Here is a 19,424-nt window from a genome sequence, read left to right as displayed (position 1 = left end):
ATGATGTGCGGTGGCTAGAGAAAAACGAGACCGATGCAAGAGTTGGTCCAAATTGGTTACTTAACTATCATGAATTGTTTAAATCATTTAGGTTTTCCCAGATGTTGTTGCAGATACTATAGATTCATTTCATAGTAAGGATGAAGAAGATGAAGTTGTGACTACCACAACAATAAATAACGCAACGTTGCTGAATATTGATCCAACTGGATTATATGATGAGGCACCTGATTCTTCAATGCCTACTCGTGAGCCGGTTTCTGAAACATCTCCTTAAATCACTACTGACAAGTCTGTGTAACCTACGGTTAATGCTGAAGCAACAATTGTTAGCGAACCCGTTCGTCAGTCATTTGGAAGTTATATTTTCCCGAATCTGATCTCAGATGAGTTTGTTGCAAGTACTTCTCACATGCACAACCCTTCTTCCGGGGAGTATATTTTCACATATGGGGTACATGATATTTTTTCAAATCATTCAGTCGCAGCACCAGTGCCAAGTTTTCAGATTCCTACCAACATTCAATGTGATTATCCGATTGAGAACGTTATTGATCCGATCGAGCGGGAAAATCCACGTGCAGTCAAACATGGGAAATCAATGATGTCTATACTCTTGTTTTATCTCTCAGAATGAACCAAAAAGTGATGTTATGGCCTTATAATAACCAAGTTGGGTTGAAGCCATGCATGAGGAATTGAATTAGTTTGAAAGGTTACAAATATGGAAGTTAGTGGAACTTCCTGAGGGAAAGAAATCATTAGATACAAGATGGGTCTTCCGGAACAAACAAGATGACCGTGAGGATATTGTGCGAAACAAGGGTAGATGGTAGTTCGTGGGAAGTTGAGTGTATTGGTTACATAGTGGTTTATTCTCCGGTGGCTCGACTTGAAGCCATTTTCATTTTCTTAGTGTATGCCTCTTACATGGGTGTCACTGTTTACCAGATGGCTATCAAGACGACGTCTCTTTATGGAGAAGTCAAGGAGGAAATTTATATGGATCAGCCACCTAGTTTTACTGATCCAAAGTATCCAAATCATGTTGACAAGTTAGATAAGGCTCTTTATGGCTTACACCATGCTCCCCGGGCTTGGTATGCCACTTTGATTGATCATTTGCTGGAACATGGGTACATACGTGGAATCATTGACCAAACTCTTTTCATCAAAAGAATCTACAATGATATTATTCTTGTTCAAATCTATGTGGACGATATCATCTTTGGGTCTACAAATCAACAGTTGTATGTTGAAATGGAACCAGTTATGACAAAGAGATTTGAGATGAGTTCTCTGGGAGAAATGTCGACTTTCTTGGGTTTTTAGGTTAGACAAAGTTCAGATGGTATTTTTCTTCATCAATGAAAATATGTTGAAGATATGTTGATCACGTTCAAGATGCAATATTCGAAAGCAGCCGTGACTCCAATGGCTGAGAGTGATTTACTCACTTCAGATGGGCCTCATGTGGGGAAAACTCGATATATATCAATGACCGGGTCACTGATGTATCTAACTGCTAGTCGTCCCGACATCATGTATGTAGTCTGTCAATGTGCACGTTAACATGCTAATCTTAAAAACTCTCTCATTTAACTGATGTTAAAAGATTTTTTGGATATCTTAAAGGGACACCAAAGTTAGGTCTTTGGTATCCTAAATATTCAGAATTTGATGTATATGCTTTTGCTGACAACACTTATGGAGGTTGTGATATTGACGGGAAATCTATATATGTTGGATGTCCATTTTTGAGAGATAGGCTCATCTAATGGCAGTGTAAGAAACAACAAACGGTGTCGACATCCACCGTTGAGGCCAGATATGTAGTAGCACTGCTTGTTGCTCACAGGTGATTTGGATGCAACAACAATTGAAGGACTGAGTTTTGTATTTTTTTGACACTACTATCTTTTAGATAATAATGCAGTGATTGCCATTGTTTAAAACCCGGTTCAACATTCTAAAACCAAGCACATATACATCAAAAATGCATTTCATTAGAGATTGCAACGAACGCAAATTGATTCATTTAGACCATGTTCACACTGATAATAATTTAGCGGACTTATTTACTAAACCCGTTGGTACATCTCGGTTTAATATGCTTGTAGGGTTCCTAAAAATGCTGCATTTCGATGATCGATTTTTAATTTAAATTTGAACATATAGATTTTATGCACAAATTTAGGGTGAGAAAAAGGCAAAAATACAAAAAATAGTGTGCATGTGTTTTTAATAAAATAAAGTTACGTTGCATTGGGAAATGATATAAATCTTCGTGTGAATAGTAAGATCAACACACGTAATGTACTGTAGTATAAATGGACAAACTCTGTAATCTATGTGTCGGTAGACTCAGCTCAGAGAATGAAAAGTCGGTCTGACCATTAACTTGTTGGATCCTAATTGAACTTGTTCTGTGTGGGACACATCTTAGGGTCTTGTAAATTTAAATAAGTCTTGCATAAGGAAATGGATGAAAGTTTAGGTCATACACAAGCCCTTTGGTGTTTGGTCAACCAAATAAATTCAATATTTTATCAGTTCATTAAATATCTCAAAAGTGTTAATAAATCAATCAAAATTTGATGAATTCTTTTTTACAAACTTAAGGGGTTAAAGTTAGAACTACAGAGGTGGGGCATCATTATAAGTCCTAAAAACCTCGAATGTAAGGCATGTAACTCCAGATGGCTTGTAAGTCCAACGTTCAGCCATAATGTTTGAATTTGAAAAATGTTCCAAAGTTTGTATACAAGTAAATAATGCTCTGTCATCAAAAAGATTTTGGCAGCATCAGGGGGTTGGAGTCAAGTTGTGGTGACTCGGTCCGGTAAAACTATAAATGAAAGTTGGCGAAGTGGTTTCTAGGCTTTTAAGTGTGGTCCCACTAGATCATATAAATGTAAATTGTGTCTGGTCTTATCGCACTAAGTAAGTATTAAGGGCATGAGTTTAAGTGAATGACAATACCTACAATAAACAAATCCTACAAAGTATGTGTGTGCTGAAAAGTGTTCTTGGGTTGAACCTAGAACGTTTGATCCCAAAAGTCAACAAAAGTTGTTAAAAGTTAGTTTTATTTTGAGTCAATTTTATTTTATTTTTACGTTTTATTTTCAATTTTTTTAACTTTTCATCATTGAAACGAGCATGTTATGGAAATCAGTTCTCGTTAAAATTTGAAAATTCTGTTGGATATTGTTAAAAGTTGGTCTAAATCATCGCGGCCTAGTTTAGTTCTTGGCCCAAATGTTGAGTTTTTGGTTCAGGCCCACTAAAAAACCAAGGTGGACAGGACCTAATTATTGTCAATATGGTATAAAAGGGAGTTTTTGTCTTATTTCACAAATTAGATTATTTTCAAATACTGAACTCGTCTCTTAACCTTGGCTGAAAGTTTTTTTCTTGATTGATCAAATCTTTGACTCTTTCGAAAGGTAATCAATTTTTAATGATGATTCATTTAAATGTTGGAGTTGGATAGGGATTCTGTCCTATTTTCGGTAGATTATCGGTGGATTAGCGTTTTTGTAGGAACGTGTTCGTGTTGTGAAGAAGACGTAGGTTGAAATCTAGAAACAACGTGAAGGTGCGGAATCCCTAAACGTGATTAAAAAGAAAAACAATATTACTCATTATATTCTCTCTATTTCTCATATATCTCAATATTAGAGAAGTACAATATGATATGACAATTATAGAACAAATACAAGTTGAACCAAAAAACACTAAACTCAAATGCCAAACAACCTATATATGTAGGCCAGTTTGGGACATATATGCCGTATAAGTAAGACGCCATACAAGTACTCTCTTAAACACCGTATAAGTAAGACTTATACGCCGTATAAATGTCATACAACTTCAGAATCTATTCCAATACAAAACATAAATGTTAACATTACAAAACATTCCAATAATATTCTAATACATGTCCTACAAGACCAAAGAGATATACATTTTATGTACTAACAGACTCCCCCTTGGATATTGCCTGGTCTTGGTGTCTTAGCAGTGGAAGTTCATGCCTCAATAGATGACTCCCCCTCGGATATTTCTTAGACTAGGTTCTTAAAACTTCGATCATTAAGTCATCTTCAATAATTCTCCCCCTCAAGTCAACAGTTTCATAATCTTCAGACATATTCCTTAAATCAGAACTCTTGCTATCTGAACTTTCAGAATTGACATGTGAAACCGTTGAATTTTCTGAACTTTCGGATTTGACAGATATGACATTGTTATCCGAACTTTTAGAACATGACTCTTTTTCAACACAAACTTGATCGGATGAGTCCTTTTGCTTCATGATCCAATGATATAACTTTGATTTGGATCTTTTCAAATAAAATTTCAAACTTTCAAACCTTTTTACATCACAATATTTCAAATCAACAATCTCAACAACTTTTGGTTTCCCCGAAACATTTTTAACGATATTGTGTTTTCTTCTGATATTTTGTTTCGAATGATCCTTTGGAATAATTGATTTGATGTTTGAGCTTGTATTTTTATATTTCGAATTTTGGAATTTTGGTTTTTATGTATTAAGAACATCTTGGTTGCCTTTATATGTAACGACATCTGGTTTTGGAATGTAAGCATACTTAGGTCTATTCCTATAACAAGAAGGTTCCTCATTTTGTTTACGTTTGTCTTTTTGAATAAAGAAATCCTTGTTGAATTGATTTCTATACTGGATTTATCTCTCGCTCTCAGATGCCGTACCATGTACGAATTCAACCTTATTAACTAGCCCATGCTTATACCCCACACCATGATCATTATATCCATAAACAACATCCCTAGTTACCTCATCTTTACTGATCAGTTTGGGAAGAATATAGCCCAGGACAAAAGATGCTTTTTTGTAACTGTTAAGCTTCAAATCAACTCTTTCAGTCTCAATTTTAACAGTTTGTAGTTCTTGTTTAAGTGCAACATTTTCGTCAATGTATCTGTTTATTGCGTTTTCATTTTGATTAATCTTTTCTGACAGTGCCTTTTCGCATTTTTGAAGTTGATCATAAGCTTCCTTAACACTTTTAAGCCCATTTAGTAAAGAGTCATTGTGAGATTTTAACATTTTGTACTCCACATATTTTTCTAAACATTCTTGATAAAGTAACTCACATTTTTCACATGATTTTATATGAGCACACTTTTCCGAACTTTCACAAACATCAACTTTACTATTCTTTTGGAAAGACAATTCACGATCCTTTATCTTCTCGATGAATATAGAGATATTGTATGTGTTGGGGTCAGATTGTATTGACATAATGAATATACCCCAAACTTCATGTGAAGTCTCAACGAGTGTCTAAGCCAACCTATCAATGTAATCGAACTCACGTCTCTCAATTATTGTCACACCCTCAAAATCCATTAACGGAGTTTTACCGTCAGAGGGTGTGAACTAACAGGATCGGATTCATTAGTTATAATCAAACCATAAAACAAAGTTTCAAAACCATGAAAATGTTTACGAGTAATTAAATGCGGAAGCGTAAAAACCATAGAAACCAATGTTGCGTTACGCAGGACGACTTAAAACCCAATGATAACAGTTTAAAATAAGTTTGCATTATTAAAAGTGTTTCAAGCAATGCATGATCCTAAACCACGCGCCCGCCTCGACTACCTGAGAATAACATACTAAAAGTGTCAACAAAAGGTTGGTGAGTTCACAAGTTTATATAAAATAAAGCGTTTAGCGTTTGCGTTCAGCGTTTTGCGTTAAGCGTTTTGCGTTACAGCGTTTTGCGTTACAGCGTTTTGCGTTACCAGATAGTGTTAAGTCAATTATATATCTATAGGTAGCTAGCCTATAAAACAAGTATCACTAAGTGTTCGACACCGAAGCTGACTGTTTATCATTTGCCTTGCCACCAGGTCTATCCCGACCATGGTATGTGTTTACCCAAGATTACACCCACTCGACCTCCAGTTGAGTTTAGCGTTGGGTGGGGTTTGTCAAACCCAGTAGTACTACTTAACAATTACTCGCTATTATCCAATATTAAAAGGTTCGATGTGAATGAAGGACTTTAGTTATTGCGTTTGCCACTTAGTCTTTACAAGTGATATATAATCTATATAAACAAAATCTTAAATGCGTTTTCGGAGTATGTTATCTCCCCCAAGTGAAAAGCGTTTGAAAACAGTTTAAAAAGGGGTAAGTGAACTCACTGTTTGTGAAGTATTCCCAAAATAATTCACCAAGATGCGCGTCACAGAAAAACTCTCTCTAGCGTTCTAAAACAACAAAGAGATTTTTCTAAGTGTCGGAATATTATCGAGTCTCTAGACCCGGCACTTAATACCTATGCACACAACATGTTTCGTGTTTCGTTTGTGAATCGTGTGTGACTTTAACAAGTGTATTTGTGATACGTTACATGTGTAAGAAATTATTTACGTGTCATATATTCATAATGTACATCACTAGCAATTACTCCCCGTAAGGGCAATTTGGTCAACACATAACAATTAACTAGCAATTATTCCCCATGAGGGCAATTTGGTCAAATCATGACAATCAATTAGCAATCACGTTGTTTCATGCAACTTTCACAAAGCTCAGCAACTAGTTTCTTAACGACAGAATTCTACTTGAAAAACTAGTCTATCCCACTGATCATAGCATCACAATTAATTTACCAAAAATCATCACAAAAGCATATATGTCTTAGGTTTCCAGAACATATTTATTATATTTTTATTCCACATAGGTTTCTCACAATAATGAAATTATTACAGCAAACTCATAACAGTCAAATTCATGCGCAACAGAATGTTATTTGAAATTCCCGTTAAACGAAAATTCCAATAAATGCAAGACCACTTGGGTTAGGTTCCTAACTCAATAAGTCAACTTGAAGAAGTGGAACCAACTCAATTGGTCTTGTAGTTCATGAGATATAATATTTACAAAACAACCTAACAGCAGGTCTAACAACTCAGCTTTGCACAACGTGTTTGTAAAATCATAAAAGTTAACTTTTACACGTCCAAAAATTGCAAATTTATATTCTTTAGAAACTAGACTCAACCTAGTTTACTGTAGTATCAATAATCTCAACCAATTTTTACATTTACACCCCGTTACAGTCAATTAAATATCAATAACACAATCTGTCCAGAAACTGTTTGCATCTTAACTTAACATATTAACTATCTATGGACCATCATTCATTCATATAACACTCTAGACTCCATAATCACTATCCATGCACATAAATTACACATTACATACATGATTAGGGTTTTTGTTTGAACTCAAATCAAATACACAAGCAAATAACATGTAACAATATCCATTCTAGTTATCAAATCATCATCAAATCAACATCAATCATATGAACACATTACACACATAAATCAGCCCCTAGGGTTTTCAATTAACCCATTAAACATCGAAATTAAGTATAAGGGATGCAAGGGATAGTCGTTTATACCTTCCTAGCACCTTAATCTTCAATCAAAAGCTTGAAAACTTGGTTGTATGTGTGTGTGTGAATGACGGCAGCCAAGGGAGCCAAGGGAGAGGGGTTTCGATCGGGGTAGAAGGAGGAGAGAAAGAATGAGTTAGGGTTTAGGTTTATTATTATTAATAATAATAATATGTTACACTCAAGTCCCTCAACTTTTAATTGTTGCTTTTCTAGCTTAACTAACTAGTTCTAGTACACTGAGTTAACGTTTATAACGATGTTATCACACAACACATAAGTCTAACACATAATTATCACATAATTAATGTTTTGACGTTTCTCGTTTATTCACCAATCATTACCAATCATTTGCGTCAACTCATTTGCGTTTCGGTGCAATTCCCGAAAGACTACACATGTAGTAAGTTTTAAGCGTCATTTAAACCCTAGTTTAAATGTAATGAGGTGTGCGTTATAGATTCAGTGATCTTAAGTTTGAATTGACGGAGTTGAGTTAACGGAGTTAACCTGAAATTGACGATTATCACATCATTCCCATGTTAAATAATTTTCGTTTCGAAAATTTGAGTCAAGTCGTGATGAGTGTCTGAAAAAGTAAGAAAAATTTTCAGTTTGTCATATCATCCCCTAGTAGAAAGAAATTTCGTCCCGAAATTTAATTCATACCTCCGTTGATTTCTGACGGTTTGTCGGGTTTCGCGGTTTTCTGTGTTTGGTCAGCCCTTCAAAAAGGTGAGGATACTTTTTCATCATTTGATCCTCGCGTTCCCACGTGAACTCCGGTCCACGTCTCGAGTTCCAACGAACCTTAACGATTGGAATTTTGCTGTGCTTGAGCGTTTTGGTTTCCCAATCCAAAACCTCGACTGGTTCCTCAATGAAACGTAACTGTTCATCAACTTGCAGTTCATCCAAAGGGACTACTTGAGTCTCATCGGTTAGGCATTTCTTCAAATTGGATACGTGGAATACATTGTGTACGCCACTGAGTTCCGTTGGTAGGTCCAGTCGGTACGCCACCGGACCAATGCGCTCAGTTATTCGATAAGGGCCAACGTATCGTGGGTTGAGTTTGTTTTGCTTTCCAAAGCGAACCACACCTTTCCAAGGTGAGACTTTGAGTAACACTCGATCGTTCACTTGAAATTCGAGAGGTTTTCGGCGCTTGTCGGCGTAACTCTTTTGGCGATCTCGTGCTGCTGCCATGCGATTTCGGATTTGAACAATCTTTTCCGAAGTTTCGAGTACCAGTTCTGGACCAGTGATTTGGCTGTCACCCACCTCTGCCCAGCAGAGTGGTGATCGACACTTCCGTCCGTACAACGCTTCAAACGGCGCTGCTTTAATACCTGCGTGGTAGCTGTTATTATACGAAAACTCTACCAAAGGCAAGTGAGGTTCCCAACTTTTTCCGAAATCCAACACACATGCACGCAACATATCCTCCAGGGTCTGAATAGTTCGTTCACTTTGCCCATCCGTCTGAGGATGGTATGCTGTGCTCATATCAAGACGGGTGCCTAGTGTGCTTTGTAGTGACTTCCAAAAGTGCGAAGTGAAACGAGAATCTCGATCGGAAATGATTGAGACAGGCACTCCGTGCCTAGACACCACTTCTTTCATGTAAACGCGAGTCAATCTTTCCATTTTGTCCGATTCCTTAATCGCTAAGAAGTGTGCCGACTTAGTCAACCGGTCAACGATCACCCAGATGGTATCGCATCCCGTCGGTGTCTTAGGTAAACCCGTGATGAAGTCCATTGAAATGTGTTCCCATTTCCACATTGGAAGTTCCGGTTGTTGTAGCAAACCAGATGGTTTCTGATATTCTATTTTGACTTTGGCACAAGTCAAGCATTTGCTCACGTAGGTGGCAATGTCGGCTTTCATGTTCGGCCACCAGTAAAGTGCCTTTAAGTCATGGTACATTTTATCTGAGCCAGGGTGGATAGAATATCAGCACTTGTGAGCTTCGTCCATCACTAGAGTTCTCAACTCTCCGTATCGTGGAACCCAAATCCGGTTCTCAAAATATCGGACCCCGTCCGATTTGGTTTCAAGTTGCTTGTTCATGCCCCGCATGAGTTCTGATGGAAGATTATCATCTTTCAAAGCATCGAGTTGCGCCTCGCGAATCTGATCGGGTAAGTTGGCATGAATCGTGAGTTGCAATGCTCGCACCCGTCTGGGTTTATCTGTTTCTTTTCTACTGAGGGCGTCGGCCACTACATTGGCCTTGCCAGGGTGGTACTTGATGGCACAATCATAATCCTTAAGCAGCTCGACCCAACGACGCTGTCGCATGTTCAGCTCCTTCTGATCGTAGATATGCTGGAGACTCTTGTGGTCGGTGTAAATGGTAAACATGGTACCGTACAAGTAATGCCTCCATATCTTAAGGGCAAACACCACAGCTCCGAGTTCCAAATCATGGGTCGTGTAGTTCTTCTCGTGAACCCGTAGTTGTCGAGAGGCATAAGCTATAACCTTCTCGAGTTGCATCAGCACACAACCGAGACCTTGTATTGATGCGTCACAGTGTACCTCGAAATTTTCCGTTCCCTCGGGGAGGGCTAGAATAGGTGCGCTACAGAGTTTGGTTTTCAACAGTTGAAAAGCGGATTCTTGCGCGTCACCCCAATTGTACTTAGTGCCTTTGTGAGTCAAAGCGGTGAGGGGTTGAGCAACCTTTGAAAATCCCTTGATGAAACGTCGGTAGTAGCCGGCCAGTCCTAGGAATTGCCGCACCTCAGTCGGAGTCTTAGGTGCTTCCCAGTTTTTGATGGCCTCTACCTTACCGGGATCGACATGGATACCATTCTCGTTGATCACATGTCCTAAAAAGTGAACCTCGCGAAGCCAAAACTCACATTTCGAGAGTTTAGCATACAGTTGTTCCTTCTTCAATAATTCCAGAATTACCTTTAAGTGTTCTTCATGGTCAGCTTCGTCCTTGGAGTAGACGAGAATATCATCAATGAAAACAATCACAAACTTGTCGAGGTACGCCTTGCATACTCGATTCATGAGATCCATAAATACGGCTGGTGCGTTGGTTAGGCCAAAAGGCATAACCGAAAACTCGTAGTGACCATACCGTGTTCTGAAAGCCGTCTTTGAGATATCTTCTTCGCGCACTCTTAGTTGGTGGTAACCAGATCGCAGATCGATCTTCAAGTAATAACTCGATCCTTGAAGCTGGTCAAACAAATCATCAATTCGGGGTAAAGGATAACGGTTCTTGACCGTCACCTTGTTCAACTCCCGGTAGTCGATGCACATGCGGAAAGTCCCGTCTTTCTTTCGGACAAATAAGACAGGGGCTCCCCATGGTGATAAGCTAGGTCGGATAAAACCTTTATCCAATAAATCCTGCAACAGAGTGGACAACTCCTGAAGCTCCGCCGGTGCGAGCCAATACGGGGCTCGTGCTATGGGTGCTGCACGGGGTGTCAACTCAATTTGGAATTCAACTTGTCGTATAAGAGGGAGTCCAGGCAAATCCTTTGGGAAAACTTCCGGAAAATCTCGCACAATCGGTATATCTTCAATTCGCTTCTCCTCCGCGGGTTTCTCAACAATCTGCGCCAAAATTGCCGGATGACCCTTTCGTAGGTACTTCTGCGCCTTCATGAGGGTAATGACGCTGGTGGTCATGCCGCTTCTCTCACCTCGGATCGTAATGATCTCGCCGGAAGGGGTAGTAATGTGACTATCTTGTCGTGACATATAATCTCCGCTCGGTTCTCGGATAACCAGTCCATGCCGACAACGACATCGAAACTACCGAGCGTAAAAGGTATGAGGTCGGTATCAAAAATATGACCTGACAGTTTTAACTTACATCCCGCAAGTACATGAGTCGTTTCTACAGACCTTCCGTCGGCTAATTCTACTGGAAACTTAGCATCTAACGGGGTTGGAGTTAAGTCTAAGAGTTGACTAAAGGCTTTCGACACAAAACTCCTATCAGCTCCAGTGTCAAACAATACAGAAGCAAAACAATCGTTCACAGGGAACTTACTAGTCACCACGTATGGATCATTGCGGGCTTGACCCGACCCAATAACAAAAGCTCTTCCTTTACCATTGTTTCCACCACCACTGCCACTTCCATTACTTCCATTGTTCTCGTTCTATTTCAGCTTGGGGCAATCCTTCCTGAAATGACCCTCCTGACCACATTCGAAACATCCCTTAGTCATCATAGGTGGTTTAGGAGCACCCTTTGTCGCCAGGTCTCCTCTACAATCCTTTGCCTGGTGACCCATTTTTCCGCATCTCAGACACTTGACACGGTCACACGGCCCAGCATGATGGTAGTTGCACCTATTGCACTTCGGATATTTCCCAGCATATCCGCTCGAACCCTGCCCGCTACCGTTGTTATTGTTGTTGTGACTCTGATTGTTGAAGCTCCGAGTGAATTCGGGCTTACGGTAGTGTTGTTGCTGTGGGAGGTTCGAGGATGAGGATCTGGTGTTGTCAAACTTTCTCTTTCCGCTGCTCGGGTTGCTGTTGCTGTTGTTGTCATTACTCGGGTTGTCACGGGCTTTAGCGGTTGAACCCCTAAGTGGTAACGCACCTTGGGTCACAGCTTGATCCGTCAGTTTGTTAGATAAACGGATCGCTTGTTGAATCGTGGCTGGTCTGGAAGACGTCACCATGCCCTGAATTTGCGGTGCTAACCCATCAATATACATTTCAATCCTCTTACTCGGCGGATCTACCATCCGCGGACACATCACCGCTAACTCGTGAGAACGGGTAGTGTAGGCTTCGATTTCTGAGCCCACCATCTTTAATGACCAAAATTCTGACTCTAACTTTGCAATCTCTTCTCTCGGACAGTACTCTTCTCGCATCATGTTCTTGAACTCCTCCCAGTTCATCGCGTTAGCCAGCTCCAATCCAAGAATCTGTACGTTCGAATTCCACCAAGTGAGAGCAGAATCTTCAAGTGTTCCAGCAGTAAATTTGACCCTACTGGTAGGGGTACAATTACACATCTCAAACGCCGATTCGGCCTTCTCAGCCCAACGCAGAAAGCCTACAGCTCCCTCAGTGCCCTTAAACGTACTGGGTTTGCAGTCAAGGTAGTTCTTGAAGGTGCACGTTCCAATTGGACCTCCAGCTTGATTCTGGACATGTGCGGCTAGAGCGTTCAGCAGAGTTTGGAGTTCTGCTGCAGTCAAGTTGATGTTACCGCGACCGTGTCCAGCATTTCTTCCAGCCATTTAGGTGTTATCATCCTTAGATGTCATCATCTGAGGACACCTCTGAGTGGGCCTCCTCCTCAGCCGGTTCTTCCTCCGGTTCCTCCTCGGGATCTTCCTCGGGATCCTCCTCAGGCTCTGCCTCAGGTTCCGCTGCGTTCTGAGCAATTTGCATTTGTAAGACATCGCAACGCTCTAAAGCTATCTCTGTTCGGGTCCTTGCCACTTGGAGTTGCTCTTGCAAGTCTATCATCTCGGCTTGCATTTTTCTCATAATCTTCATCTGTTGATCATTAGCCTCTTGCATTTCCTTCATCGCCGCTGTCAGGCGGGAAATTTCTCTTTAGTTTTGGTTCCATCCTTTAACAGTCCTGAAACGTTCGCTCTCGTATAGCGCATGTAACCCACGTCACACTCCAAGCATGAAACAACAGCTGCGAGAACTCGCTCTACAGGTTCGGTTATGGGTGGTAGGGTGTTGGGATAAGCAAGGTGGTTCGGGTGAGGTAACGGGGGAACTTGTTCGCGATAGACCATACGTCTGATCATATTAGGGTACCAATCCCAGCTAACTTCGTTTTCGTACATGCCTCCGGATAAGCGGCACCTCTTCGGTGCGGGAGCTTCGAGTTCCGGGACTACACGGGGTGGCGATGCGGTAGGTAACTGCGGTTACTTCCCGTGAGCATGAGTCATCGGATCGGATGATGATCATGATGGCGGCGTCGACATTCCTACAGGTAAGCCGTGTATGCGCGCGCGTATGAGTGAAAGAGGTAAAGAGATAAGATAACAAAGACTACACAAATCTATGCAGTGCGTATCATTATAACTAATGGGTCGTCGCGGTTATAGTCTAGTATGCATGCAATTTCTAGTTCGCTATAACCAATGGCTCTGATACCAATCTGTCACACCCACAAAATCCACTAACGGAGTTTTACCGTCAGAGGGTGTGAACTAACAGGATCGGATTCATTAGTTATAATCAAACCATAAAACAAAGTTTCAAAACCATGAAAACGTTTACGAGTAATTAAATGCGGAAGCGTAAAAACCATAGAAACCAATGTTGCGTCACGCAGGACGACTTAAAACACAATGATAACAGTTTAAAATAAGTTTGCATTATTAAAAGTGTTTCCAGCAATGCATGATCCTAAACCGCGCGCCCGCCTCGGCTACCTGAGAATAACATACTAAAAGTGTCAACACAAGGTTGGTGAGTTCACAAGTTTATATAAAATAAAGCGTTTAGAGTTTGCGTTCAGCGTTTTGCGTTAAGCGTTTTGCGTTACAGCGTTTTGCGTTACAGCGTTTTGCGTTACCAGATAGTGTTATGTCAATTATATATCTATAGGTAGCTAGCCTATAAAACAAGTATCACTAAGTGTTCGACACCGAAGCTGACTGTTTATCATTTGCCTTGCCACCAGGTCTATCCCGACCATGGTATGTGCTTAGCCAAGATTACACCCACTCGACCTCTAGTTGAGTTTAGCGTTGGGTGGGGTTTGTCAAACCCAGTAGTACTACTCAACAATGACTCGCTATTATCCAATATTAAATGGTTCGATGTGAATGAAGGACTTTAGTTATTGCGTTTGCCACTTAGTCTTTACTAGTGATATATAATCTATATTAACAAAATCTTAAATGCGTTTTCGGAGTATGTTATCTCCCCCAAGTGAAAAGCGTTTGAAAACAGTTTAAAAAGGGGTAAGTGAACTCACTGTTTGCGAAGTATTCCCAAAATAATTCACCAAGATGCGCGTCACAGAAAGACTCTCTCTAGCGTTCTAAAACAACAAAGAGATTTTTCTAAGTGTCGGAATATTATCGAGTCTCTAGACCCGGCACATAATACCTATGCACACAACATGTTTCGTGTTTCGTTTGTGAATCGTGGGTGACTTTAACAAGTGTATTTGTGATACGTTACATGTGTAAGAAATTATTTACGTGTCATGTATTCATAATGTACATCACTAGCAATTACTCCCCGTAAGGGCAATTTGGTCAACACATAACAATTAACTAGCAATTATTCCCCATGAGGGCAATTTGGTCAAATCATGACAATCAATTAGCAATCACGTTGTTTCATGCAACTTTCACAAAGCTCAGCAACTAGTTTCTTAACGACAGAATTCTACTTGAAAAACTAGTCTATCCCACCGATCATAGCATCACAATTAATTTACCAAAAATCATCACAAAAGCATATATGTCTTAGGTTTCTAGAACATATTTTATTATATTTTTATTCCACATAGGTTTCTCACAATAATCAAATCATTACAGCAAACTCATAACAGTCAAATTCATGCGCAACAGAGTGTTATTTGAAATTCCCGTTAAACGAAAAATCCAATAAATGCAAGACCACTTGGGTTAGGTTTCTAACTCAATAAGACAACTTCCAGAAGTGGAACCAACCCAATTGGTCTCGTAGTTCATGAGATATAATATTTACAATACAACCTAACAGCAGGTCTAACAACTCAGCTTTGCACAACGTTTTTGTAAAATCATAAAAGTTAACTTTTACACGTCCAAAAATTGCAAATTTATATTCTATAGAAACTAGACTCAACCTAGTTTACTGTAGTATCAATAATATCAACCAATTTTCACATTTACACCCCGTTACAGTCAATTAAACATCAATAACACAATCTGTCCAGAAACTGTTTGCATCCTAACTTAACATATTAACTATCTATGGACCATCATTCATTCATATAACACTCTAGACTCCATAATCACTATCCATGCACATCAATTACACATTACATACATGATTAGGGTTTTTGTTTGAACTCAAATCAAAGACACAAGCAAATAACATGTAACAATATCCATTCTAGTTATCAAATCATCATCAAATCAACATCAATCATATGAACACATTACACACATAAATCGGCCCCTAGGGTTTTCAATTAACCCATTAAACATCGAAATTAAGTATAAGGGATGCAAGGGATAGTCGTTTATACCTTCCTAGAACCTTAATCTTCATTAAAAAGCTTGAAAACTTGGTTGTATGTGTGTGTGTGAATGGCGGCAGCCAAGGGAGCCAAGGGAGAGGGGTTCCGATCGGGGTAGAGGGAGGAGAGAAAGAATGAGTTAGGGTTTAGGTTTATTATTATTAATAATAATAATATGTTACACTCAAGTCCCTCAACTTTCAATTGTTGCTTTTCAAGCTTAACTAACTAGTTCTAGTACATTGAGTTAACGTTTATAACGATGTTATCACACAACACATAAGTCTAACACATAATTATCACATAATTACTGTTTTGACGTTTTTCGTTTATTCACCAATCATTTGCGTCAACTCGTCTGCGTTTCGGTGCAATTCCCGAGAGACTACACATGTAGTAAGTGTTAAGCGTCATTTAAACCCAATTTTAAATGTAATGAGGTGTGCGTTATAGATTCAGTGATCTTAAGTTTGAATTGACGGAGTTGAGTTAACGGAGTTAACCTGAAATTGACGATTATCACAATTATGATATGTTTCATTTTGCTCACAAGCTTGGAATATCTTTTGATTATGCGATCAACCAATTCTCCAGTCATCATCTCAAAATCATCAATTTCATTCTTCAAAACTTGCCTTCAGTTTCTTCTCAATGTGTCTTCAACTATAAACAAACTCAAAAATTCCATTTTAAAAATTTTCAAAATTTTGTGTTTCCAGCGTATAAGTTCGAGCGTATAAGTTTTTAGCAACGTATAAATCCTTGACACCATATAAGTCCAACGTATAAGTCCTTAGGATGTATAACTCCAACCAGCTAAAATTTCTTTAACATTTTTTGACGTCTGACCTACCAAACGAGCTCGAAATTACACTAACTTTTCGTAAATATTCCCAATATCGAAAAGAACATTTTGGGGCAATCAGATTTTGATTTGGAACGGGCCAATTTTTCGCGTTTTTTTACAATTTTTGACGTTTAAGCAAGTAAGCGATCTCGAAATCCAATGAAACTTTCCAGACTTAATCTATAAACACAAACGAACAATCTATGAGATTTTGGACATGATTTGACTTTAACGAATCCGGAACAAACTTTTAACTAATACAGAAAATGATCGATTCTTGACGTGAAATGAGTAGTTCTTGTATTTTCTTCCAATATCGAGCACCAAAGCTCTGATACCACATGTAGGAACGTGTTCGTATTGTGAACAATATGTAGATTGATATCTAGAATCAACATGAAGGTGCGGAATCCCTAAACTTGATTGAAAACAACAAGATTACTCATTATATTCTCTCTATTTCTCATATATCTCAATATTTGTGAAGTGCAATATGACATGACAGTTATAGAACAAATACAAGGTGGACTGAAAGGCACTAAACACAAATGCCAAACAACCTATATATATATAAACAGGTGAGTTTGGGACTTATACGCCGTATAATTAAGACTTATATGCCGTATTAGTACTCTCAACATTACAAAACATTCCAATACGATTCTATATCATGTCCGACAAGACCAAAGCAATAGACATTTTATGCACTAACAGTTTTGAAAACCTATTGTATATGATTGACATGTCGCTCTAAGCGCTTTCGATGGTTCTTGAGTTTTTTGCAGGTTTAATGGCGGTATGGAGTATTGGAGAAGATGACATAGTAATCAAGCGGCCTTTAAAATTCCTTTTGGGGTTTTCAGTGGGGTCAACACCGACATCTGTGGTCTGAACGAGAACACTATGGTCAGACCGAAAACTTGATGACAGACCGAATACTCCTTGTTTATACCGAATGCCAATGTTTTGACCGAAAACATTAAGAAATGATCAAAAACATTTAGAGTTTACTAAAAACCATATCCAGTTGACCAAATAAAAGGGAGTTTGACCTGATTATTTCAGTATCTCATATTAGATTATTATTCTATTAAATGGTATTAATTTGACTCGTTTGTTGTAGACACGATGGCTGCAGGTCAAGTTGTAGAACAAACTCCATTAAAGCTTGCTGTTTCACACAATATCACTGACTACTTATTTAATCCACCTTACGCACACAAAGAGTTTACGTCAATGATTGTAGGGTTGAACACTTGCAGGATTTCTCATGCGTTAGGAGAAAATTCAGTTATCTTCAAAGATCTTGTTGTATATTTATGGAACAAGGCGAAGGTTGTGTAGGGGGAGTTGGGAATATTGAATTAATAATTCAGAAGAAGAAGAGTATAAATTCTGAGGAATTGATTCGAGAAACTTTATTGTTTGGCGAATAGCTTGATCATCCCACTGAGTATCCCATGAGTGTGGTAGTAGAGGTTTTGCAAATAATGGGGAAAGAAGGGAACTATACACCAGCTATCAAGAAGTTATTTCATCTACACTAGAGGTTTCTCATTCATATGTTCTTTATGTGTATGTCTGGGAGAAAGGGAGGTTCAGACGAGATTAGTCAAACTCAAATGTTAGCTATTGTGGCTCTAATTATGGATTGGGATTACAAGTATTCGAAATTTATGCTGGATGAGATGATGAGTAATTTACAATGAAAGAAGAAATAGATGTTTCTGATGTATCCGAGGTTTCTACAAATGATCTTTGATCTTCATTATCTAGATCTAGAATGCTCGGTTACTTCTATTGATTTGAAGGCTTTGGCACCATCTACCTTTGGGTTGATGAAACATAGTAGAAAGGGTGCTAAGGTTGTATATTAGAGAATTCATCGGTTGGCTAAATTTGGGAAGTTTGATGACACTGAGGGTACTAATGAAGCTGCTGATCGAGCAATGGTGGCTGAAGAACACGTTATTCCACCTCAGGAACATGTGGCTTTTTATGAGATATTATTCGATAATGAAGCAACCGATTCTTTATCACAACATGTAGAGGATGAAACCATGAAGAAGTACAAGCAGTTGTACCTATTGCTGAACCAATGGATGCTTTGAAAGTGAGACTACAACGAACTGCTTTGAAACCTCCTCAATCAGTTCCTGTCATACAAGAAATGCCATCTGAGAGTGATGCTGAAGTTGACACTGGTCTTATTCCACATAAAATAAGAATAAGAGATCCTTGACTAGGTGTTTTGATTAGAGAGAATGTGAATGTGAATACACCAATGAATGATATGGCCGTATCAGATGAACCGGTTTCTTGGGTTCAGTCTGAGAAAATCCCGATTGTTGAAGAAGAAGCACCTCATGTGGTTTTTAATACACATGTTGAACAATCAAACTCATCATTTCAACATGCACCTGAAGATTCTAGTGCATCGGAAAAACTAGCACATATATTGCCAATGCAAGATGCATACTTGCAATCAAAAAGGAAATGTCCAGCTATTGAAATTGAACATGTTTATGTTCGTGTTTTACAATGCATAGTATTTGATTTGGATCAGCATTTAGTGGTTAAGGACGTAAGGATATGTGATCTTGAGATTGACAATGTAGAAAGACAAAAAGATTTTGGAATAACAGACAAACTGGTGGTTTGACAGCTTTACATTTTTCAATGCAACAAAAGTTAATCATACTGTTTGGAAATGAGTTCAAGACTTGATGGGATGATGATGATGATGATGATGATGATGATGATGATGATGATGATGTCGTTGGTACTAGTGTTGGTGGTGGTGATAATAAACACACTAGAGACTACTACTACTGTTGCTAATGATGAGGCTTATTCACCTGCTGCTTTAGTAATTTAAAATATATTAAAAAACATCCCA

The sequence above is a fragment of the Bidens hawaiensis genome, unplaced genomic scaffold (assembly GCF_021521415.1).
Source record: "Bidens hawaiensis isolate Kalapana, Puna unplaced genomic scaffold, B.hawaiensis_p1.1 tig00001842_1, whole genome shotgun sequence".
NCBI classification, from domain to species: Eukaryota; Viridiplantae; Streptophyta; class Magnoliopsida; order Asterales; family Asteraceae; genus Bidens; species Bidens hawaiensis.
Note: the sequence above shows the minus strand (reverse complement) of the source record.